A 27,141-nucleotide genomic window follows, 5' to 3' on the forward strand; every position below is an offset into this window, starting at 1 on the left:
GCGTACTCAACCCAAGTGATCTGGGCATTCCATGACTTTAGATTTGGGTTGGACTGAGTCATGCAATAGAAAGTTGTCTCCAGATCCTGATTACTACACTCACATTGACATTAATCTTGGGATGGAAACCAGATGAGAGACTCGCCCCAATGCCCAATGCTGCACAAACACTTTCAAACCCTGTGAAGTAAACTGGGGAACCCAGTCAGAAACAATATTTGATCAAATACTGTGCAAATGGAAAACATCTTTAAACAACAGGTCAGATGGGAGGTTAGGCAGGGTGATGAAATGGGCTCCTTTTGAGAATCAATCCACCACTGTGACAATTACTGAGTTTCCTCCTAATCCGTGGCTATATGGGACCATGGGTAGCTGGGAATTAATAATGGGTGGAGGAGTCCAGAGCTGGGCCTAAATGAGGTCTAGCTTCTGGCGCATATAGTGCATGCAGTGATTAATGAGTAAGTTTGCCACTCAGAGTGCTGATGCAAAATAGCCAGTGTTCCATTGACTCCCAGGTGGTATGTGTGATGGAAATTACAAGGCCACTCCAAGACCTGTGAATGAAAAGAACTGTGAACAAACAGGGCCGTCTGAGATCCCACTCAGGCATCTGTTTGCTCACCTTGTGCCCTCCTGAACAGGGATTTGATCTCCCAATGAGGAAGGATGGGTTAAAGCTCCTGGGTTTCGTCTTTTGGGTTTAGATTTTATACATTTCATGTTTTTGTCTTCGGTCACAAATAACTGCTCTGGTCCCACTCGAAGGTGGTGCCATTCCTCCAGAGCCAGTTTTACTGACAAGAGTTCTCGCTTGCCAATGATGTAATCACATTCCACCTGTGTGGGAGAAGAAGGCACATGGATGGATTTTACCATCCTCAGCCTGCTATGAGGAAAGCATGGCACCTGCACGACACTCAGAAGCACCCACCCCCACAATAAACTGGTGAAATGAGTCATGGTGGGCAACAGGCAAAGAGGAGACTCTTGAGAATACTTAAGACAGAGTAGCAGCATTTGACCAGTGAAATGGAACGGTGGTGGAGGTAGGGGGAATGAGAGGGGCTGCGATGCAACTGTAACCCATGATGAACTTCTGATAAAATTTACCCAATCAAAAAAAGCATTGCAATTATTTGTGGTTGACAGGTCGAGACCACTCAGAGACAGCAGTTATCTTGCCAGAATCTATGTGCAGTTCTTCCTTGATGACGATGATGTAACTGTGGACTGACATTTTAGAGACATGAAATTCAGATTTCTCAGTCTTTATGAAGAGTCTGTTTTCTTAGAACCTCTGAAGCACCAGCCATACATGTTTATGAGAAGAGGAGGAGGATGTAATCAACCTAGACAAATAGAAACTTTTCACAGATGACTAACCTTTAAACAGCATTTGAAAGACGGGAAAAACGTTGGTGAGTCCAAACCGTCTCATGATATATGGATTAGAGACGGTGGCACTGAAGAGACAACAGGAAGCAGAACTAGAAGTGGCAGAAATGAAGACGTTGAGGTTCTCTCTAGGAGTGAGCAGGTTGGATAGGAATAGAAATGAGCTCATTAGTGGGACAGCCAAAGTTGGATGTTTTGGAGACAAGGTTCGAGAGAGCATACTTCGATGGTTTGGAGATGTCCAGAGACGAGAGAGTAGGTACATTGGTAGAAGGGTGCTAAGGATGGAGCTTCCAGGCAAAAGAATGAGAGGAAGATCAACGAGAATGTTGATGGATGTTGTGAGGGAAGACATGAGGACACTTGGTGTTAGAGAGGAAGATACAGGAGCTAGACTTCGATAGAGATAGAAGTGCCCCCCCCCCACACACACACACACACACACACAAAAATACCTGTAGCAAGTGATTAGAGATGTACTTCTCCATACCCCCTTACTCTAGTTGCAGGATGTTCTAAAGTGGACCACTGAGGAGTATGACTCCAGGTCTGAGCCTGTGTGGGTTTTCTCTTGGCAAAAACACAAATGGTAGGTTAATTGAAGACTGTAAATTGCCTGTAGGTGTGGATGTGAGTGTGAATGTTTGTTTCTGTGTGCCCTGTGATTGGCTGGTAACCAGTTCAGGGTGTACCCCGCCTCTGTCCCGGACATTGCTGAGAAAAGCTCCAGCATACCTGCAACTTTGTTGAGGATAAGCGGTGCAGAAAGTGGAGGGATGGCTGGATGGCTAATCCTGTGTGTTTAGTGTTAAAAGGTTTCTCAACCACATAAGGTAATTCAGGCATCCAAGTACAAAGTTCAGGGTTGTATTTATCAGTGTGGTGAGGCTGTTGGTGGACTGGTCATTGGCTTTGGCCTTCAGCCTGTGTACTAATGTACATGTAAACCGTGTGTCTTCACACAGTGGCTCAAGCTGGGGATCCCTCTATTTCCTGACTCGTTTCAAAGGCAAACAAACTTGATAGTATCAGTAAATGATCCGAATTTCATGTGTTTGTGTGTGAGAAAGTCAAACAGTGTAACTGCAACAGAGAGTGTGACACTTTTTTCGTAAGACTTTTAAATGTTCTCATGTGGAAGCTTTTTCCATAAATGTCTACAGGTACAGTGTGTGGGTTACAGTATGTGTTTTGTGTGTGTTAGTGGGTGTGAAGACTTCAAAAGGTTCTCACATGTGTGTGTGGGATGTGCAGGATGCCACTGACTTAATTCTTGACACATTCACACTTATCCACCAATTAAATACATCTTGATCCTTTGAGCACCGCCTATTAGTGCAATGGCAGGATGGACCTCAATGTTGGTTATGGGACTTGTTGCCCAGCAACAAATCAGCAAAATGTGAGGTGTGTAACAATGCTAAAGAAAATATATGTATGTATGAGGAATTGGAAGATAAAAAGCACATTGTAAAGCTAAAGAGAGTACGGTGAGTTTTTTTTTTTTCTGGGTTGTAATGTACAGAGATCATCAGTGTCCAAATTTCTTTTAAATACCCCCCGCCAAAAAAAGAAGAAGAAGCCTAAACTGTTAACTGGGTTAAGTTTGTTTTATGATGAAGACCAAATCTCTTATCTTTTTGTACATACTCCACTGCAGAAGTTTTCATTATCTGTTAGTGAAAACATTGATTTAATTTAAAATCCTTTTAATTGAGAGTAACATGGGAAAATTTCTTCACATCCTCTTTTCAGATAACAGCTCACTTCAACTGTCCCCCTCAGTGTCTGGGAAATCCTAAATACTTTTTCCAGTGTAGTAAACAATGTTGCCATATCAGCCAAATCACAATCACATCATTTCACAAGGCCCATTGCGTACTGACCATGTGGCACAGCTGTAGATGTGCAATCAGGCGATACACACCGGGTGATAATGTAAGCGACTCACAGGATGTACAGTACATCTGACTCCATCCCCCTCATCATCATCACCAAAGATGAATAGAGGGAAACAGATGCTGCTTGCTGCTTTCCTGATTGCCACTTCCTATAACTTCGACAGTGAGTATATCTATGTGTGTGTTTTATTTTCCATCTCTGCTACTTTCAGATAGGATGCAAAAGTAGGATTGTGTGTGTGTGTGTGTGTGTGTGTGGGGGGGGACCTTACTGTCGCCATTTTCAGCTCTTTCTTGCAGAAGCGTGCGATTTGGGGCATTTGCATGTTAAACGACTCTTACCCACAAAGCAGTTCACCCATGTGTCGTGCGCTCACGCAAGGCAAAACACTCTTATTCAATTATAAAATGGTTGGATTTGTGCTGATCACTGAGTAGTTCAGTAGAGCAGAACGAAGTGTAATCGCAGCATTTTGACAACCTCATTTCAACTCGGATCAAAGACACTCTGGTAGGGATGACTCACGCATGGCTAATTCCCACACAAGCAACTTCACATGCATTATCTTTTGACTTTTCCTTGCCTTCTGTGTCTCATCATGCCAGACTGAACAAGGTATATGCTCATTTAGAATTACTGTTTGCTTTTAATCCTTATTTTTCACATGCAATTGAACTGCATCAAGGACAATACGTGTAACGTATGCAATCATGACTACCATTTAGCCATCTCCTATGCTGCTCATTATTTCAAGGGTTGTCCCAGTTAGGGCAGCAAACTTTCCATGCGTTAACAGCAATTTACAGACAGTATGAGATAAATGGGAAGAAACTAGGAATTTACTAAACTGATCTTAACAGGGAACTTTTATATACAGCAGTTGGGGAACATTGATTTTTGCATATGCCTTACTAAAAAAACTAGAGATCATGCAAGTACTGCAGTAGTACTGTAATAACCTGAAAGGTTTTAGTTAAAATGTAGAATGTTTTAGAACAGTGGTTCTTAATATTGTTTCATTTGGAGTTCACAAAACCCTTCCAAATTTTGAAAGTAAAATATAATTTATTTCAAACTCAGCTAATCTATTTTATTGTCTGTGTGTCTCATACAGACATAACAATGTCATGTCATGGGAAAAAGAAGATGAACCATGCATCAGTTACACACAAACCACTGTTTTAGAAGCTTGAGGGAAGATGCTTTTTATTTATTTATTTTATTTGCATATTGATTGGGACATTGTTTTGGACGGTGGTGGTGGGAGGCGTCTAAGGTTAGGGTTCTTTTCATTAATCCAGCCAGCCATTTTCTTAGCCTCTTATCCTTACAAGGGTCGTGGGAGTGCTGGAGCCTATCCAAGCTATCAACCGGCAGGAGGCAGGATACACCCTGAATTGGTTGCCAGCCAATCCCAGGGCACATAAAGACAGACAACAGCCGCACTAAAATCACACTTAGGGGCAATTTAGAGTTTCCAATTAATGTTTTTGGAATATGGGAGGAAACCGGAGCACTTGGAGAAAACTCAAGCCATGGGGAGAGGATGCAAACTCCACACAGGTGGGGCAGTGGTCAGAATCATGAGGTTTTTTTTAAACATGAATAAGTCACCCTTTCTTCTGGATTTCACATTTTGAAACTAAACATGATCTGAAGGCAATCACCTTCATGAGAAAAAAAAATGAAAATACTTAAATATTAAATATGTTTGTTTTGAATCTTATCAGTTCTGCCAAAAGTTGAGATTATTAAGGGATTCGGTCCAGGTCTAAAAGTGACGGAGTCAGAAACCGACAAGGTGTCTTTATGCATTTGATGTGGTTGCATCATATGTAAATTGTCTGCTAGGATGAAGGGCAAAGTTTACAAAACAGTGGTGAGGCCGGCCATGATGTACGGATTAGAGACAGTGGCACTGAAGAAACAACAGGAAGCTGAACTGGAGGTGGCAGAAATGAAGATGTTGAGGTTCTCGCTCGGAGTGACCAGGTTGGATAGGATTAGAAATGAGCTCATTAGAGGGACAGCCAAAGCTGGATGTTTTGGAGACAAGATTCGAGAGAGCAGACTTCGATGGTTTGGACATGTTCAGAGGCGTGAGAGTGAGTATATTGGTAGAAGGATGCTGAGGATGGAGCTCCCAGGCAAAAGAGCGAGAGGAAGACCAAAGAGAAGGTTTATGGATGTGGTGAGGGAAGACATGAGGGCAGTTGGGGTTAGAGAGGAAGATGCAGGAGATAGGCTAAGATGGCAAAAGATGACACGCTGTGGCGACCCCTAACGGGACAAGCCGAAAGGAAAAGAAGAAGAAGAAGAAGCATCATATGTAAATTGTGCGTCTATGAATACATCATACAAATAATATATTCATAAATTGCACAGCATGCTACCACCCAGGAAACACACATTTAAGTGCATCTATAATTGTTCCAGCATCAATGAACGCAACTTTTAGCATGTCACCAAAGCTTGTGATTCGTAGAATTTCACTATCAGACTGGCCCGCCTGCAATGTGAGGAATGTCCAGAATGAGCAGTTTTCTGGATTCTGATCGTAAAACAAACTACCAATGTAAACATTTTAAAAGTGGAAATCATCCCATCCATTTTCTGAGCTGCTTATCCTCAAAAGGGCGGTGGGAGTGCTGGAGCCTATACTAGCTGTTATCGGCAGGTGGAGAGGTACACCCTCAACTGGTTGCCAGCCAATTCAAGGGCACATGGAGACAGACAACAATCGCACTCACAGTCGCACCTAGGGGAAATTTAGAGTATAAAATCAATGCATGTTTTTTGGGATGTGGGAGGAAACCGGAGTGCCTGGAGAAAACCCATGCAGGCACGTGGAGAACATGCAAACTCCACACAGGCAGGGCCGTGATTTTAACCTCAATCTTCAGAACTGTGAGGCCTATGCTCTATAGCTGCACCACCGTGCCACCAAAGTTAAAATCCTTCCATAAAATAAATATGGTCTTTTAGTATTTCATCCATCCATCCATCCATCCATCCATCCATCCATCCATCCATCCATCCATCCATCCATCCATCCATCCATTTTCCAAGCTGCTTTCAAAAGATATTTGTTGAGAATTCAATCAGTCAAACAGTCAAACAGAACAAATACATTGAAGAAAATAAGTTCTCCCACTGAGAAATCATGGAGGGGTCTGAAATTTTCATCGTAGGTGCATTTCCAATGTGAGAGAGCTAATCTAAAAAGAAAAATCCAGAAATCACAATGTGTGATTTTTTTAACGATTTAATTGTGTGATACAGCTGCAAATAAGTATTTGAACACTTGTCTATCAGATAGAATTCTGACCCTCGAAGACCTGTTAGTCCACCTTTAAAAGTCCACTTCCACACCATGTATTATACAGAATCAGATGCACCTGTGTGCGGTCCTTAGCCGCATAAAGACACCTGTCCACCCCATACAATCAGTAAGACTCAAACGTGTAACATGGCCAAGACCAAAGAGCTTTCCAAAGACACCAGACACAAAATTGTACAAATCAACATGGCTGAAAAGGGCTAAATTGCCAAGCAGCTTGCTGAAAAAAGGTCCACTGTTGGAGCAATCATTTGAAAATGGAAGAAGCTAAAATGACGGTCAATCTCAACCGGAGTGGAGCCCCATGCACCTCGTGGGGTCTCAGTGATCCTTAGAAAGGTGAGGCAACAGCCCAGGACTACATGACAGGACTTGGCCAATGACCTGAAAAGAGCTGGGACCACTGTTTCGAAGGTGACTGTTGGTAAAACACTCAGTCTTAAATTTGCCAATGACCATTTGGATGACACAGAGGAGTCATGGGAGAAGGTTTTGTGGTCAGATGAGACCAAAATTGAACTTTTTCTTTTTAGATTATCTCTTTCACAGTGCATAATATGCACCTACGATGAAAATTTCAGACCCCTCCATGATTTCTAAGTGGGAGAACTCGCAATATAGCAGGGTGTTCAAATACACCCACAGACACACACGCACACACCCACACACACACACACCCATACACACAAATATATATTATACACAAATCCACTTTTGGTCTGTGAGAAACATCCAAGGAGCTGGTAAAAGTTTTATATTGGTGGTTTTGATTTCATAGTCAGGGGTCCTGAAATTGTGCAGGTTAAGTGAACAGAGGTATGTGATTCCCCCTTGGTTCACTACAGCTCAGGTTGGGAAGTTTATCTTTGATCCTGAACTACCAGCTCTAACCACGTCACAGGGTCCATGCAGAACATTCCAGGGCTTTAATGGGTCATTACCTGAATACTAAATTGCCAGAACACACAAGATGACTAAGAACATAATTGAGCAGGAGCACTGCTGAAAAACATATTTTTCAATTTATTTTGATAGTGTATCTGATTTTATCTGGAAATCTGAAGTCTATATGATGTCATAAAGTTTATTTTGGTCTGCTAAACTATTCTAAAGGCATTGTGGCATATAGAACTGATAATTAAAGAGGTTTGAGGAACACCAGTTTACTTAAAAACATTATCCAATATAACTTCTGGAATAAAATATCCCATAGTAGCTTGCACTAGTATGTGAAACATAAATAGCATTATAAATGAAATATTGTTATTATGATTATTATTTATATATTGTGTTATATTATTATTCATATTAGAGGAACAAATGTGAACCCCTTTAATTAAAATAAAGCTCTTTTCAGAATGAGCTCAATTATTGGCTAATTATTGTGTAGGTAAAAGAAGCCATGTTCTTGTCAAAAAGATACATAGAGAGTTGTGGTTTGTGGTGCACGTCTAACGTGCATGACAGCAATACTTCAGGCACTATGCATTGTAAGACAACACAAAAAGACAGTAGAAGCCGCAAGGGCCCTGGCCTGCAGTTCTGATCAACAGTGACACCCAACGCAAAAATTGTCTAAGCAATATAAGTCAAATTAATGATGCTGTCTTTTCTTTTGAGTTTCTTTTTTCATTTTTCATTCTTTTTTTTTTTTAAATCGTGTGTTCTCCGGCAAAGAATAATTGGACCGACCAGTTTTCAGTGTAAAGTTATGGGTAACCTGCAGTTTATTGTGTTACAGTGGACTTTTCAAGCTGCTGCTGTGGTTTAGTATTTCATCCATCTATCCATTTTCCATCTGCAGCCCGAATGGGTGCACAACTCCTGTAGGGCGGTCCCAAGCCCGGATAAATGCAGAGGGTTGCAGCAGGAAAGGCATCTAGTGTAAAACTGTGGCAAAAATATATGAGCATACATCAAAAGACTTCCATAAAGGATAGATCATGACCCGGGACAATTACGCCCGCCCCCGGCGTAGGTAGTAATTCAGATAATGTAGGTCAAAGACAAAAAGAGGAGGAAAGCGACTTAGTCGTCAGAAGACGAAGAGGCATACACAGTCCCTACAACTGTGTGTAGGGACTTTGAATGTTGGGACTATGACACGAAAAGCTCAGGAGTTATTTGACATGATAATTAGGAGAAGGGTTGATGTATTGTGCATCCAAGAGAGCAAGTAGAAAGGTAGTAAGGCTAGAAACTTAGGAGTAGGGTTTAATTTTTTTTACCATGGAGTAGATGGGAAGAGAATGGAGTAGATGTTATTTTAAAGGAAGAGCTGGCTAAGAATATCTTAGAGGTGAAAAGAGTATCAGATTGAGTGACGAGGCTGAAATTTGAAATTGAGGGTATTGTGTATAATATGATTAGCGGCTAGGTCCCACAAGTAGGATCTGATCTTGAGTTGAAAGAGAAACTTTGGAAGGAACTAGATGAAGTAGTCCTGGGCATCCCAGTGAGAGAGAGAGTTGTGATTGGTGCAGATTTCAATGGACATGTTGGCGAAGGAAACAGGTGCGATGAAGAAGTGATGGGTAAGTATGGCATCCAGCAAAGGAACTTTGAGGGTCAGATGGTTGTCAACTTCGCAAAAAGGATGGAGTTGGCAGTGGTGAACACTAATTTCCAGACAGGAACATAGAGTGACCTACAAGAGAGGAGGTAGGAGCACGCAGCTGGATTATATTTTGTGCAGACAATGTAATCTGAAGGTTACTAATTAATTAAACCCATAAGGTTGTGGTGGGAGAGAGTGTAGCTCGACAGCATAGGATGGTGGTGTGTAGGATGACTCTGGTACCAGGTAGGAAGATTAAGAAGACAAAGGTAGACCAGAGAATCAGGTGGTGGAAAGTGGGGAAGGAAGAATTTCGTGTGGCCTTTCAGAAAGATGTGAGACAGGCTCTAGATGGACAGGAATAGCTCCCGGAAGACTGGAATACTACTGCCAAGTTACTCAAAGAGGCAGGCAGTAGAGTACTTGGGGTGCCTTCTGGTAGCAAAGGGGAGAAGGAGACTTGGTGGTGGAACCCCCAAATACAGGAAGTCATCCAAGGAAAGAGATTACCGAAGAAGAAGTGCGACATGGTGAGGACTGAGAGGAGGCGGAAGGAATACATTGAGATGTGACATAGGGCAAAGGTAGAGGTGATGAAGGCTAAACAAGAGGCATATGACGACATGTGCACAAGGTTGGATACGAAAGAGGGTTCCCATTTTTAAGAACGAAGGCGATGTTCAGAGCTGTGGGAATTATAGAGGAATAAAGTTGATGAGCCACAGAATGATGTTATGGGAAAGAGTAGTGGAGGCTAGAATCAGGACAGAAGTAAGTATCTGCGAGCGACAGTATGGTTTCATGCCTAGAAAGAGTACCACAGATTTATTATTTGCCTTGAGGATGCTCGTGGAAAAGAACAGAGAAGGACAGAAGGAACTACATTGTGTCTTTGTAGACCTAGAGAAAGCCTATGACAGAGTACCAAGAGAGGAACTGTGGTGTGGTGGAGAAATATGTCCCAATTTTACTGGACATACAGTATATGAGGGCAGCAGAACAGTGGAGAGGTGTGGTGTTGGTGGGTCAGAAGAATTAAAGGTGGAGATGGAACTGCATCAGGGATCTGCGCTGAGCCCCTTCATGTTTGCTGTAGTAATGGATAGGCTAACAGATGAAGTTGGACTGGAATCCACTTGTACCATGATGTTCGCAGATGATATTGTGATCTGCAGTGAAAGCAGGGAGCAGGCGGAGGAACAATTAGAAAGATGGAGCCACGCACTGGAAAGGAGAGGAATGAGCATTATCCGAAGTAAAACAGAATATATGTGCAGAATATGAGGGGCGGAGTAGGAAGAGTGTCACTCCAGGGAGAAGAGATAACGAGGGTGAATGACTTAAAATACTTGGGGTCAACAATACAGCGCAATGGAGAGTGTGGTGAAGAAGTGAAGAAACGGGTCCAAGCGGGGTGAACAGTTGGCGGAAGGTTTCTGGTGTTCTATGTGACAGAAGAGTCTCCGCTAGGATGAAGGGCAAAGTTTATCAAACAGTGGTGAGGCCGGCCATGATGTACGGATTAGAGACGGTGGCACTAAAGAAACAACAGGAAGCAGAACTGGAGGTAGCAGAAATGAAGCTATAACTCCACAGCATTAACCCCGAGACGGCCCACCACGTTCCCGCCAGCACCGACTACATGCCAACAAGTGTGGGAGGTACAGGCTTCCAGATTGGACATGGAAAAGTACCCCACAGCAGACCCCATAGCCTGCAGGGACCTCCCACCCTCCTGCAAGAAGAGGCCTGGATGATTGCAGTGGGACGCGAGGAATGGAGAGATGAGGAGGAAGCAGACCCGAGGAGTGACAGGGGGCCTCACCTCACCCCACCAGCTGCCGAAATGGGGGACCACGACGGACGCCAGCTGGCGCCGCTACAGCACCTACATGAACATGGAGGAACATGGGGGGAGTCCATTGTCCCCTGGGAGCTGTGTCCTTGTGCATGTGTCCTTTCATCATGCTACTCAATCTAAAGTTTGAGGGACAAAATATACATTAATGAAAAATAAACCACAACAATCAACTATTTAAAACAATGTAGGCCATGATAGCACCCAAGGCATAGGAATCAATGATCTGCAGTAGATTGAGGATGTTAAAGAAGGGTGAGCAGCTATCTGTCGAATCATGTATTTGATCGATTCATTCCGCAATGTTTTTTCTTTTTTTTTTTTTTTTTTACAATAGAATATATTGTATGATGAGATTTAACCAATAATTGATGTTACTAGATTTAAGTATCTAATAATGCTATCCTCCCATCCATTTTCTGAGCCACTTATCCTCACATGGGTCATGGAAGTGCTGGTATCTATCCCCCAACTGTCATCGCGCAGGAGGCAGGGTACACCCTGAACTGGTTGCCAGCCAATCTTAGAGAACATAGAGACTGTCACGCTCAGAATCACACCTATGGGGAATTTAGAGTCTCCAATTAACACGTTTTTGGGATGAGGGAGTGTTTGGAGAAAACTCACAGGCACTGGAAGAACATCCAAACCCTACACAGGGTGGCTGGGATTTGAACCCCAGTCCTCACCTCTCCCCTCAGAACTGTGAGGCAGACACTTTAACCAATCTTTCACCATGCCGTGTAAATTTGTACATCAAGATGTAAATAAATATTTTTCTGTGTAAATACATTTTGTTAATTTTGCCTTATTGCACTCTTTATGTTAACATTCAAAAGATTCACTGTGGGAGCACGGTTGTTCCAGCATGATAATAACCAAATAATATTATAATATAACTCTTCTTTTCCTTTCGGCTTGTCCCGTTAGGGGTCGCCACAGCGTGTCATCTTAGATGAACGCACATTTGTTTGGCACAGTTTTATGCTGGATACCCTTCCTGACGCAACCCCTCTGCATTTAGCCGGGAGAGAAGCTTACAGCACCTGGTATTCCAAGGCAGTCTCCCATCCAAGTACTAACCAGGTCCAAACCTGCTCAGCTTCCGAGGTCTGACAAGATTGGGCATTCTCAGGGTCGCATGGCTGTAAGCTTTATTATAATATAATATTATTTAATAAAAATGGGGGGTTTCTTTGGGTTTGTCCCTTTCAGGGTCGCCACAGCGTGTCATCTCCGATGAACACACATATTTGTTTGGCACAATTTTTACGCCGGATGCCCTTCGTGACGCAACAATTCTCAGGGAGTGGAGGCCCCAGTGGGATACGAACCCACAACTGCTGGTTTACCATGGATTTATTTATTTTTCCAGTTTAACAAAAAATGTGTTGTTAGCAGTAGCTAACACAACAAGTATTGATTGTGAATATTTGTTTGGTGGGTCAATTATGATTAACTGGTATGTTGAGTCAAAAGGAAAGTGGAATCCTGGAGTTCAAAATATCATAGTCTCTGCATAACCTTTAATGTTGAAAGGTACCTGCCACCCAAACGTCTTTTTCAGGAAAGTCATTACTTTTCAACCTTTTGCCACATTTCAAATATAAAGATATAAGATTAATTTTTTTTCGTCAAGAATTAACGACAAGTGTGACACAATCGTGAAGTGGAACAAAATTTATTGGATATCTTTAACTTTTCTAACAAATAAAAACCTGAAAAGTGGGGCGTGCAATATTATTCGGCCCCCTTACATTAATACATTGAAGCACCACGTTTTGCAGCAATTACAGCTGCAAGCCGCTTGGTTTATGTCAGTTTTGCACATCGAGAGTCTGAAATTCTTGCCCATTATTCCCTGCAAAACAGCTTGAGCTCAGTGAGGTTGGATGGAGAATGTTTCTTATAGAAGTTTTCAGCTGTGCCCACAGATTCTCGATTGGAATCAGGTCTGGACTTTGACTTGGCCATTCTAACACCTGGATACGTTTATCTGTGAACCATTCCATTGTAGATTTGGCTTGATGTTTTGGATCATTGTCCTGTTGGAAGATAGATCTTTGTCCTAGTCTCAGGTCTATTGAAGACTCCAACAGGTTTTCTTCCAGAATGATCCTGTGTTTGGCTCCATTTATCTTCCCATCAATTTGAACCACCTTCCCTGTTCCTGCTGAAGAAAAGCAGGCCCAAACCATAAGGTTGCCACCACCATGTTTGACAGTGGGGATGGAGTGTTCAGGGTGACGAGCTGTGTTGGTTTTATACCAAACATATCGTTTTGCAGTGTGGCCAAAGGGTTAAATTTTGGATTCATCTGACCAGAGCACCTTGTTCCACATGTTTGGTGTGTCTCCCAGGTGGCATGTGGAAAACTTTAAAGGAGACTTTTTATGGATATCTTTGAGAAATGGCTTTCTTCTTGCCACTCTTCCATAAAGGCCACATTTGTGCAGTGTACGACTGATTGTTGTCCTATGGACAGACGCTCTCACCTCAGGTGTAGATCTCTACAGTTCATCCAGAGTGATCATGGGCCACTTGGCTGCATCTCTGATCAGTCTTCTCCTTGTTTGAGGTCAAAGTTTAGAGGGACGGCCGGGTCTTGGTAGACTTGCAGTGGTCTGATACTCCTTCCATTTCAATACGATTTCTAGCACAGTCTTTTTGTATCCAAATCCGGCTTTAAACCTCTCCACAACAGTATCTCAGACCTGCCTGGTGTGTTCCTTGGTCTTCATGGTGCTCTCTGCACTTTCAACAGAACCCTGAGACAATCACAGAGCAGGTGCATTTATATGGAGACTTGATTACACACAGGTGGATTCTATTTACTGTATCATAATCAGTCAACATTGGATCATTCAGAGATCCTCACTGAACCTTTGGAGTGTACCTTGTACACTCATGACGTTACAGCACCGCATAGACATCGACATGCTCCTGGCCGAGAAGGGTGGTGACTGCTCAATGTTCAGTGACCAGTCTTGTTTATTCCAAATATCACAGCACCTGATGGGTCACGCACAAGGGCCATTCGAGCCCTCCGCACCCTGAACCACAAGATGAAGGAGCACTCTGGTGTAAACACATCAGCCAGGTCTGAGTGGTGGGAAAAAAAAGTTTGGCAAATCTAAAAAAATTGGTGTGTCCTAGTTTCTATAGCTGTTTGCAGGTATTCTTGCATTGTGTGGATGTTGTTGTATTCCCTGCATAAAGGCATCACTTAACCAACTTATAACCACTGCTATTGCCCCGATAAATTCAAAATTGGCAGAAATATATCCACTATTAGCACAACTGAGTAATGACAGTGATATTCTTGACCACGATGATGACGTTATGAATTCTCTTCCAGACCTGTTCTCTGATCCAGAAGATTACAAGTAATTAGTGCTATATTTTCCTCCGGGTGTAAGCCGAAAGGGTGATCTATTAGATGATTTAAGGATTTGAGCAAATGTAGGATAAACAGGAGGATAATATAGAAATAATTTGAAATAGTCTTAAGTAAATGCTTCTGACTGCAATGAAGAAATGCTTTGCTCTGCTCCAATTCAGTTACTGCTCTGCCTGCAATGAAGAATGCTTTGCTCTGCCTACAATGGAGAATGTTTTGCTCTGCTCTAGAAAACGTGGTAGCAAATGTAGCATAAACGGGGGGAAATGTAGGAATAATTGTGATCATAATTATCATACATCTGCTTCCAATAAAGAAAAGCTTTGCTCTGCTCTAGATAACGTGGCAGCCTCCTAGCAGGAGATAGCAAGAACAAAAACATCTAATCATCAGAACTGTTAGAACTGCTGCCTGTTAAAGAAATGACACCACCACCACACATGTATTCAGCAATCTTCCACACATGCACACGCACATGAACAAACATGTACACCTTGTTTCAAACTGTTTTGCTTGTTGTCTCCTTTTTGTAACACCCATGTAACTAAGGGGTGTCTTAAAACTAAATAAATAGAGGTGTGAGGAGAGGATAATCAGAGAGTGCAGTGGTGAATTGTACGAGACAGTTCCTCTCCTCTCTCCTCGCGAGACTTGAACTGGTGTCTTTGCTTCCTTTTTTTTCTGTTTAATGAATGTCTGATTGGTGAACCTGACATTTGTTAAAAAAGTTTAAAATATCCAATAAATTTTGTTCCACTTCACAATTGTGCACCACTTTTTGACTCTTGACAAAAAAAAGGAAAAAAAAACATTGTATATCTTTATGTTTGAAGCCTGAAATGTGGCGAAAGGTAAAAAAGGTCAAGTGGGCCGAATAATTTCACAATGCCCTGTATTTCAGCAATTACGAACAACAGTCACACTCATAATCACATCTAGGGGCAATTTAGACTGTCCAATTAATGCATGTTTTTGGGATGTGGGAGGACACCGGATTGCCCGGAGAAAACCCATGCAGGAAAGGGGAGAACATGCAAACCATACACAGGTGGGTCGGGGTTGAACCCGGGTCCTCAGAACTGTAAGGTGAACGCTTTACAGCTGCACCACATTTGCACCTAAATTACATATTTTGTGGAAAATTATTTGCATTTGAAATTTGGTAATTGTTTCCTCTATTTAAATTTCTGATCGCATTTTTGCCTATATCTGAAACCAATGAAACCCTAGTAGTTTATCAAGCTATAATAAAAATAAAGTTCAAGTCATCATCATTTGTTGTAACAAAAAGAATACCTGCGCTACTGGCATTCAGCTCAAGTGTGCGGGACAAGTCAATGTCGGATGTTAAACTTCACACCCTGGTCCCAAAATCATGGCATAGCATAAAAAGTTGTGTCAAACCTCTGATACTGCATACAAAACTGGAAAAATGCCAGGTTAATTTCATCCCCTCATTCAAAGAAACAGAAAAAAGAAAATGTTGCCTTTTAAAGATGTTAGGAAAGAGACCGTAGGATTATATCAACCAGCAACCCCATTCTACTCTAGATGTCTCTATTATGAAACATTAAAGCTCTCTTCACGAAGCATTAATATTTCCACTACCCCATTAACATTACAAATGCAATGACAGATTTTTTTTTTCTTTTCACGACTGTGTCTCAATCTTAATTGTTTGCCGTAACTTTGTCAGTCACTTACACCATTTGGCCAAATGAATTAAATCGTTCCACTGAGACAATGGCATGAGGTAATGTAAGAAGTGGATGTGGGAGTATGCTGTGCTTTTTCTGAGTGCATGTTGGCTTGAGTGAGTTGGATTTTGTGTATGTGAGCAGCGATTACTCTGAGCTTTGGTGGTTTAAGCCGCATGTGGTTGGAGACAGTCCCAATGTGTTAGTAAACAGCCATTGAATAGAGCGAATCTGGCATTTCAACACAATATCTTGGGGAGCTAACTCAATACACTCATTGAAGCGCAGTAGTAATACTGCTCCTTGACATCAGCCTTCCACTTTACAAGTATATTGCCAAGCATTCAAACGCTGTGTGCCAATAAGCACAATGGAGTGGGCCCCCATTTTAATACCCAAACAAAAGTCAGTGGTATGTGCACCTGCCAACAATGGCACACACATCACAACAAAGTGAGGTAAATAAATACATAAATAAATAAATTAATTAACAAATAAATAAAAAGTTGTCGGCTAATACATTTGCATCATGCGCATGTCAGTTTATTTCTTTTTTGCTTTACCAGAGAGGGTAGAAAGGATCTTAAAATAAGTCGTGAATGTTATTCTTAACAGCAACAATGATCTGTTATTAGGGTTGGGCATGGAAAATCAAGAACTGATTGGAACCTGGGCTAACATTCCGGTTCTCCCAGAATTTATCCATCCATTCATTATCCAGGCCAATTATCCTCACAAGGGTCACAGGAGAGCTGGAGCCTAACCCAGCCAGTTTTAGGCGAAAGGTGGACTATACCCTGAACTGGTCGCCAGTCAGTCGCAGGGCAGATTTCAACACCATCACTGAGCAGGAATCGATCCCGTGCTGCCTGCACCAAACTCAGGTGTGTGTACCACATCAGTGACCTCTCCTAGAAACATTCAAATTAAAAAAAAATGTGATTCTCTGTTTCAATACCTATAGTCCGCTAACCCTGAAGAAGAAAGTGGTGGAAAACAATAAGGAAATAACAAAAAAACAACAAAGAAGAAAACTCACAAAGATGAGCTTGGGCCCAACAGCAGCAGTGACGGGACAAAGACCAGGTACCTTCCCGTGGTGTCCCACATGGGGCTTTCCTCCTGGGGAGCCTTGCGAACCCTGGGCACTTCACTCTGATTTGCGCCATGGGAGACCACCTTTTTGCTGTGACTTTGGTTCGATCACCTGTATCGCCTGCCAATGGGGTTCCACAGTGCCTGCTCCAGCCAGGCCCATTATTTGAGGGGACTTCAAGGCTTCCTTTGTTGTTTCTGCTTGGGTTCTCCCCACCGCTAGCCCTGGTGGCACAGGCTGGTCATAGCGCCCCCTCTACCTCCATATCTATCACCCCGTCATCCTCTGCTCCTGATATTTTCTCATCATCTTCTTCTACTTCTTCTCTTTGGATGACTACGGAACCACCCACATGCGAATCTAACGTTTCTGAGGGCCATCTTCAGGCGCCTCCAGTGATTCAACAACAACAACAACAACAACAACAACAACAACAACAACAACAACAGAAGCAGTGAACAAAAGTGTTATTTGTTAAACTAAATACCAGTCATCTCATTGTAATGCATGGATTAAGTTTTCCGTAATTTCTCAAATATAATGCGTCCTGAAGTATAATGCACACCCCCAAAGTTGACCTAAAAAAATCAAGAAAACCCTTCTACTAATGAACAATGCACACCACTAATTCGCTGCGACCTATATGCTTAGAATAATAGGAATGATCTGTATTTATATTTTGCTAGGTTTATACTTATATTGTTTTTCAAAAAACTGTCTCTACAACAATCATTAATAATAATCATTATGCATGTGCTCATGTAGCCGTAATATAATCTCTGGACAGGCCACAGGAGGACACTTGTCCTGGTCCCTGTAATTGTCAGAACAGAATCCCTCAACCAACTAAAATAAATGCTCAATAATGGCTCAACCTTTTATTAATACTGTTGATAACACATATTAGTCTTAAAAAATATTTTACACTGACTTAAACATATTTTTGCATTAAACATTTGTGCATAAAATATTTGTGAATCGTGCAGTTTATGCACTACAATACATATCCATAGACATGACTTCAAAGAAGCATCTGACTCATCGCCAATCCGAAAAATATTGAAAGATGTCTTATGCCCATATTTAGTCATGACTCCATAATTTCCTCATGTCCTCAGTGGGGCTCCGCTCTGTAGCCAGATGTATACTTGAGCGCATCTCTGCACGTAGGCTAACCTTAATGAACTGCATACTGGACACTTCGTAATAATGCATTGCCAGCTAGAACCGGTTGAGACAGAAACTCTTTGTCTAAGTGGAAAGCCCCCATCTCACGCCACAGGTTTCATACCACCCATAGTCTGCTCTTCTGACAAGATAAAGGATGTGTGCTTTCTCTGTACCTTCACACTTGTGATCTGCTCTCTACAGCCATTGTCTGTAACTCATAAGTGCCCGGAATATTCTGTAGGTAAATTTTTCAAAGAAACTGTTCATCATCTCCAGCCTTTATTTGGATAACCAACATTCTCACTACCTGAAATTAAACAAATACACAGAGGAAAAAGAGCGTCTTCCAACAATATCCATCGTAGCAACCTTTGCTGCATCACAGTGGAACTCATGATTGATGACTTGGTCCAGTTCCGGTGCCTCTTGCATTGTATCATAAACATCCCATCTTGCTCCCACCACATGTCATTCTCTGTGCCATCCAAGGCGTTTGTGAGGAAACATTTTTTGAATCCCAAGAGTTTGGGTTGTGCAGCGCAGCCTCTCCCCCTCTTTTCGACTTCACTCTGTAGCAGCTTTCACAGTGGTGTCAGGTGGGTATCAAAACAATGTGAGCTCAAACTCCGTAGAAATGAGCACAATGCCACCTCTACCTTTGTCCTATGTCACATCTCGATGTACTCTTTTCGCCTCTCCTCAGTCCTCTCAGTATCCCACTTCTTCTTCACTAATCTCTTTCCTTGTATGACTCCCTGTATTTTGGGGTTCCACCACCAAGTCTCCTTCTCCCCTTTCCTACCAGAAGACACACCAAGTACTCTCCTGCCTGTCTCTCTGATTACCTTGGCTGTCGTAGTCCAGTCTTCCGGGAGCTTTTGCTGTCCATCAAGAGCCTCACCTCTTTCAACATTCTTCCTTTCTCAGCTTCCACCACATGGTTCTCTGCTCTACCTTTGTCTTCTTAATCTTGCTACCCACCACCAGAGTCATCCTACACACCGCCATGATATACTGTCGAGCTACACTCTCCCCTACCACTACTTTACAGTCAGTAATCTCCTTCAGATTACATCCTCTGCACAAAATATAACCCACCTGCGTGCTTCTACCTCCGCTCTTGTAGGTCACTATATGTTCCTCCCTCTTCTGGAAATAAGTGTTCACTACAGCCATCTCCATCCTTTTAGCAAAGTCCACCACCATCTGTCCCTCAAAGTTCCTTTCCTGGATGCCATACTTACCCATCACTTCTTCATCGCCCCTGTTTCCTTTACCAATATGTCCATTACAATCTGCACCAATCACAACCCTCTCGCTGTCTTGGATGCTCGGAACTACTTCATCTAGTTCCTTCCAGAATTTCTTTTTCAACTCTAGGTCACATCCTACCTGTGGGGCATAGCCGCTAACCACATTGTACATAACACCCTCAATTTCAAATTTTAGTCTCATCACTCGATCTCATACTCTTTTCACCTCCAAGACATTCTTAGCTAGCTCTTCCTTTAAAATAACCCCTACTCCATTTCTCTTCCCATCTACTCTGTGGTAGAATAATTTAAACCCCGCTCCTAAACTTCGAGCCTTACTACCTTTCCACCTGCTCTCTTGGATGTACAGAATATCAACCTTTCTCCTAATCATCATGTCAACCAACTCCTGAGCTTTTCCTGCCATAGTCCCAACATTCAAAGTCCCTACACTCAGTTGTGGGGTCTGTGCATTCCTCTTTTTCTTCTGACGATGGATCCGGTTTCCTCCTCTTCTTTGTCTTCGACCCACAGTAGTTTAATTTCCACCGACGCCCTGCAGGTTAGCAGTGCCGGGGTCGGGCGTTGTTAACCCGAGCCACGACCGATCCGATATGGGATTCTTTAGATGAACGCTCATATTTGTTTGGCACAGTTTTTACGCCGGATGCCCTTCCTGACGCAACCCTCTGCATTTATCCGGGCTTGGGACCGGCCTACAGATTGCACTGGTTTGTGCCCCCATAGGGCTGCATTAACATAAGACATCAAATATCATATCGAAATGTGTGTGTGTTTCTTTCGGCTTGTCCCTTTCGGGGTCGCCACAGCGTGTCATCTCAGATGAACGCACATATGTTTGGCACAATTTTTACGCCGGATGCCCTTCCTGACGCAACCCTTCTCAGGGAGTGGAGGCCCCAGTGGGATATGAACCCACAACCCCTGGTTTACCAAACCAGTGCTCTAACCACTGAGCTACGGGGCCCCCTCTCATATCGAAATGTATACGTATACATTTTCCACCACTCTATGTACCTGTATACGACTATACAATGTGATTCTATTTTTTCATTTTCATCCATACCTAAATATAATGCACTGCATTAACATTTTGAAAATATTTTTGGGAAAAATTTGCGCATTATTTTTGAAAAATTACTGTGTATTGGGCAAAAAGAGATTATGACCATGTTGGCCATCTGAGGCGCTTCCTCCTTCTTCGAGGCTTTGTCTACACCCTGCGGAGCTTCACTGAAGTCAGTTGGGTGAGTGAAACAATTAAAATACATCCGTGGCAACATCGGGTCAGATAAGTCAAATGGCAGGTTGCACTCTGCACTGATGGTTTTTCGCATTTATTTTAGTCTTCCAACCAAGACTTAGAGCTGATGACAAACCTAACTCAACAGAAATTGTCTTTCCCAGTGAAATCCAACCACATTTTGTAGGTAGACAGCAGTCACACATTCTATCATACAGTTTTGTGTCAACTCAAACCCAAGATGAACCTTAAAGGCGACACTTTGAGAAATGTATAATCAATTCATTCTATTTATCACCCAATAGTGTAAGTACAGGGGAGAGCGCCATCATCATTGGTACTTGCAGAAAAAATAGTGAGGTGTGGTACATTCAAGCTATGTTGCTATTTACAATCAGGTTTTTGTTCTTGCAAGGTGTGGGCTGACACCCTCGGTTTAAAAGTAACATTTGAAACTATTTATACACACATATAGTTTGCTTACATAGAAAGTGTAGCCATATAGAGCTTCAAAATGAAAAGTAGCATTAATAAAGAATTAATATTTGTTCATTTAGAGTTTGCATTATTAATATTGTATTCCATTTTAAAAGCTAATGCTGACACTTCAACAAAATATGTGACGTGTGTGTTTTGTGCACCACTGACTGATCAAACATGAGTACTGGTTCACCAATCTGTCACCTAATGCCACAATCTAAACAGAATTGTTCTACATAAAGCTCTGCATACAAATATGAATGTACTACGTCTGACATACAAGAACTGCATTACATTTAGAGGGCTAGATGCTTTTTATCTCATGTTCTTAAGGCACATACAAATTTAATGGGTGACTGTTAACAAAGTATGTCAACATTACAGCCACCAATAGATGATTAACTGAAACATCTCCAAGCAGAGCAGTTAATCAAATCTACTTTAAAATCCCTTAAAACAGATCTAATGAGACCAACTCTCGGTTTCACATCTTATCGTAGTTGATCACAAGAACAAAGGAATACCATATGTAAATACTTAAACACTTCTTGCTTCTCTATTATAAATATGATAGTGTATAGCTGCAAATATGTCGCCCAATAAATAAATAAAACTCCCAAGGGACAAGAGATTAAGAGGTGAGTACCACAGCCAAGAGTAGGTCCTACACTGCTTAACATACAGTCAACAACAATTGGATGACATGACGCGCTTCAGTCAACAGACGCCCAAGAGCTCACATACTATGCACGGCCCTGTGTGCCAAAGCACCTCTCACACATGAAACCCAAAGAGTATTACAACAGACAATGTTCCTAAGCAAAGTATTTACACACACACGAAAGCACTGCTGGCAGGCTGCAGGGGTCACATATGTTCATCTAATTTCAAAGGAAAGATAGGAAAAAAAAACAGAATAGCTCTAACTGGGTCAGTGACTCCGAGATTTAAAACCTGAACACAATGTTTCAATTTTAAGGGTTTCCATAAACGTGGGGGCTACACAAAACACAACCCTTAAAGGGGCCATAGTATGGAAAATAGACTTTTGATTTCTTATATCTGCATAAACTGTCGGGTCTCTGGAGTGCCTGCACAACCATGAACTGTGAAACTCAACAACCAAGTAGAGTGGAAGCTCAATAAAACTGACCCCAGTATCAAGGATATCAAATAAAATGGAGCATTGTGTCCAAAAGGAGTTTGGATAAAATTCAAAATTTTCAAACATTTTCAAGGTTATTTAATATTTATTTAAAACTATATTGTACTGCACTGGGTGTTTTATGGCATGAAAAAAAACCCAATAGTTTTGTGTCGTACAGTAATATGGCTGCGCCACTCAAAATAGTGCTTCCGTTTAGTGGACAATCAGCATATAGGACGATTATTCCATTCTTTCGAGGTACCACTGTAAATCTTTTCTTAGCTACCTAGAGTGTATTCCCGAAAAAGATCTACAAATGAGCTGTTCAGTGGTGGTGCTACACACTGTGAGGGAAGAACAGCACAATATAGGACAGGACAGGACAGGATAAGTAAAGTGGTGGCCTCGGCTGTTCAACTGGAGCATGGTGGGAGTGTCTATGTACATTCGAGACATCTACAGAAACGGGGTGCAAGCGAGGGGACATCCCAAGATGTCAACAAGGTCATACGAATTGTTTATAGCAATTAGGTGGTGGTCCCATGCTAAGCAACTGAACCTGCTGACACATTGAAGTGAAGTGAATGGAGAGATAGGGCCCGGGGGCCCACCCGAGGACGTCCCAGCTGGCAGCAGGTCCAGGATCTCGGGCGTTCCACCACCCAACCGAAGCACCCCAAAACCAGCCACCCTGGGGTCCACTGCTTTTAAAAAAATTGAGCTGTTTTGTGCAGTGGTGGTGATGGTTGCTGATTCATGAGAGGTTAATTTGTTACTAAAAAGGTGCACAAGCTACTCAACAGGCAAATAAAGGTCTATTTTCACGCTGGCGTGTCCTCGCCCAGGCCAGCTGTAAAACATGATGGAACACTAAGCGGGATGTTTTTTCTCTCTCTCTGTAAGCCACTCACATACGGGCCTATCATAAATGCATTAAAAACATGTAAAGACTTCAATGTAACATAACATTTGGGATTATCATTGTGTGAACCTGTGTGTGCGCATTGCCATTCACAACATTTTATTTGGTAGAAACACTAGGCCTTGATTAATCCTTGCATATACAATATTTAGTATCAGATGGAAATGTTTTGTTTTGCTCAGTGTTGCACGATTAAAAAAGACGAATTGTTTAACAGGCAGAATTTTATTATGGCTCCAATAATTGTTTTACTACTGTTTAGTGTGAGAAACATTCCTTGCAGGTTTGGGCATGGAGTACATAAGAATTCAACCACAAACTGTGACCAGGGCTTTACAGTAAACACTGCACATGTGTGTGTACTGTAGACCTACAATAAAAATGTGAATGGGTTACCATACCTCGTGTTACGGCATGGGAGAATGATTCACTCGATTATTAAATCATTTAATCCAGATGAAATCCAAAGAAAATGGAACTGTGAATGCGCTTTTATTCATGTTGGAACCACTGCGGCAGCATAATGATGAGTTTAAGTGAATAACTTGATTGTATTAACTGTGTGAATGAAAATTATGATTGAGTGAGTTACGTGACTCACTCCGTGTCTTGTTGGACTGAAAAACCTGCTGAAAAACCCTTGCATATGCGATGCAAAGTGTTAACACCAGAAAATATACGACAACATTTGCCACATTTTAATTTTTAGGTTCATCAAACAAGTGTAAATATCCGACAAAAAGAACCGAAGTGAACTTAATGCTGCTTTCAAATATTTTTTGATTGATTTTCATTCGTCAAGGAAAAAATGATTCAAAATTACCTGAAATGTTATTAGAAAAAATAATTACCCCCCTTCTTAAATCATGAATTAATTATGCCTTATCACAATGTGTGGTCAATTTTCACTTCTCCTGATTACCTACAGACTCGTTCAAAGAAGACATCAGTTGTGCAGAATCTGTCGTGGCAAAAGCAAGTTGGACAAAAGATTCACGAAAGCTGAACCAGAATGACAGATTCCAGAAAATACACACATACACACGCACACACACATGCACACTTGTGCCTGTTTGTGGGAAACGGCGCTCATCTAGACAATTTTTACATGCAAGAAACAAACATTGTTGTGACAGCAACACTTTGGGAGCTTCTAAATGATGTTGTTGGGCACATACTGTACATCCAATAAACACACACTTGGGGCAAGCTAAATTCAGCACAACATGGCTTTCATGCAGTTGCTGTCTTCCCTGTAAGTATTGGAGCAATATATTTATATATTCTGTAACAGTTTGGTTGCAGGTGTCACCGCTCAAAGCAGTGGCATGGCCACACCCCTCTTGGCAGTGGCCAAGTCTTGCTTATGACACTACCTTCATGGTCATCAACTTTCAACGCAAACACTGCTGAACATAATCCTTCTATTAGTCAGGGTGACAAGTACATAGTTAAGACTATTTCTAGCTAAACAATCAATCAGTGTAAAAGATGGATACATGGATACATAACTGAGGTCAAATTGCAGTCACTGGACTAAATAAAGCAGATCTTGGGCTGAACGAGTTGATAATGTACAGTAGGTAATCAGGAATGATGCTTTTTACATTCAGAAATAATTAAACTGTTGGATAAGTCACGGTGGATCAGATGGCAAAGCGTTGGCCTCACAGTTCTGAAGTCCCGGGTTCAATCCCAGACCCACCTTTGTGGAGTTTGCATGTTCTCCCCGTGCCTGCATCAGTTTTCTCTGGGCACTCCAGTTTCCTTCCACATCCCAAAAAACATGCGACATTAATTGGACACTCTAAATTGCCCCTAGGTGTGATTGTGAGCGCGACTGTTGTCTGTCACCATGTGCCCTGCGATTGCCTGGGGACCAGTTCAGGGTCTACGCTGCCTCCTGCCCATTGACAGCTGGGATAGACTCCAGCACTCCCGTGAACTTTATGAGGATAAGCGGCTAAGAAAATGGATGGATGGATTAGTCTGACTGAAATCAGATTTAAACATTCAAACCACTGCATTTCAGTAAAATTGTACAAGCATGTTTTTTTTGCCATAGTGTAGCAAACAAGAGAGAATGTACAGTGGCGTGGAAAAGTATTCGCCCCATTCCCGATTTTTTTTTCAGATCGATCACACACAAAGTTTTCAAATTATCGAACCAAATTTAATATCACTCAGACAACCCAAGGTATTATAAAATGCAGTTTTCAAATGACAATTCAAGTTATTAAGGCACAAAAAATATCCAAACCGTCCTGACTCTCCCTGAAAATTTAATTGCCCCCTGTATCTAATAAAGGGTTGCGCCACCCTTGAAACCAATAACTGAAATCAAACTTTTGCGCTAATTGGTAATGAGTCTTTCACTTTGCTTTGTCACTCTTTGTCATGAACGGGGCTCGAGGGTGGACCCAAATGCAGGACAAGGTGCAGGTGTGCGCTGACTAATTGGCTAGCCACGCCCAGCCTGGGCAGGAAGCCAGGAACATTAGGATGGGCTGCGTGAAAGTCCCTGATGAGGGAGCGGTCCGCTGCTCTGGTCTATATCCCTCCCACTCCACCAGGTACTGGACCCCCCTTCCCCTGCGGCGGGAAGACAGCAGCAGGCGCACAGTTTACACCGGTCCACCGTCCAGCATGCGGGGGGTGGCTTGGCCGGAGGAGCCAGCGGCGAAGGGCGATTCGGGCGAAGTCTGCTGACGTGGAATGTAGAGTGCACCCTCATCGACCTGGGAAGTTTCAGAGAGACAGTGACTGGGTTAATGATCTTGGGAATTGGGAACGGGCCAACTAACCTGGGAGCAAGTTTGCAGGATTCCGTCCGCAGCGGGAGATCTTTGGTGGAGAGCCACACTCGCTGTCCCACCCTGAGTACTGGTGCGGCCCTTCTCTTGCGGTCCGCTGCGGACTTGTAGGCGCTGCTCATGCTCAGCAGTGTCCTCCGAGCTCCGAGTCATACCACGGCCAGGGCCGACGGGACCGCAAAGTCTGTGGCCAATGGAGGAAACAGAGGCGGAGGATAACCATGCACGACGTGGAGTGGAGCCATACCTGTGGAGGTGGAGGGCAGAGAATTGTGGGCATACTCTACCCACTTGATGTGCTGGCTCCACGTGCTCTGGTCCCTGGATGCCAGGCATCGAAGTCCGGTCTCTAACTCCTGATTTATCCTCTCCGTCTGGCCATTAGACTCCGGGTGATGACCCGATGTCAGACTAGCTGAAGCGCCGATGATGTTGCAGAATTCCTTCCAGAAGTGGGCGCTGAATTGTGGACCCCTGTCCGAAACGATGTCCTGGGGTAGCCCGTGGTAACGGACGACCTCGTCTAACACCAGCTGGGCTGTCTGCTTGGCCGACGGGATCTTTGGAAGCGGCACAAAGTGGACCATCTTGGAGAAACGGTCCAATACAGACAGCACCACTGTGTTCCCTTGGGAGGGCAGCAGGCCGGTGACGAAGTCCAGCATGATGTGTTACCACGGACGAAAGGGGGTGGACAGGGGTCGCAACTCACCAACAGGCTGTAGGCGGGAAGTCTTATTGGCCGCACACACCGGGCTGGCGTTGACGAACTCCCTTACATTCTTGCTGAGGTTGGGCCACCAGAACCTTTGTTCGACCACTGAACGCGTTTTGGCCATAC

General features: G+C 42.7%; 1 pseudogene; it reads right to left on the bottom strand.

Moving 5' to 3' along the window:
• Positions 1-12,092: 12,092 nt before the first annotated feature.
• On the bottom strand, positions 12,093-12,211 carry LOC133502816 (5S ribosomal RNA; annotated as a pseudogene).
• Between the last annotated feature and the right edge of the window lie 14,930 nt (positions 12,212-27,141).

This window comes from Syngnathoides biaculeatus, chromosome 6 (genome assembly GCF_019802595.1).
Source record: "Syngnathoides biaculeatus isolate LvHL_M chromosome 6, ASM1980259v1, whole genome shotgun sequence".
In the NCBI taxonomy this organism is placed as follows: Eukaryota; Metazoa; Chordata; class Actinopteri; order Syngnathiformes; family Syngnathidae; genus Syngnathoides; species Syngnathoides biaculeatus.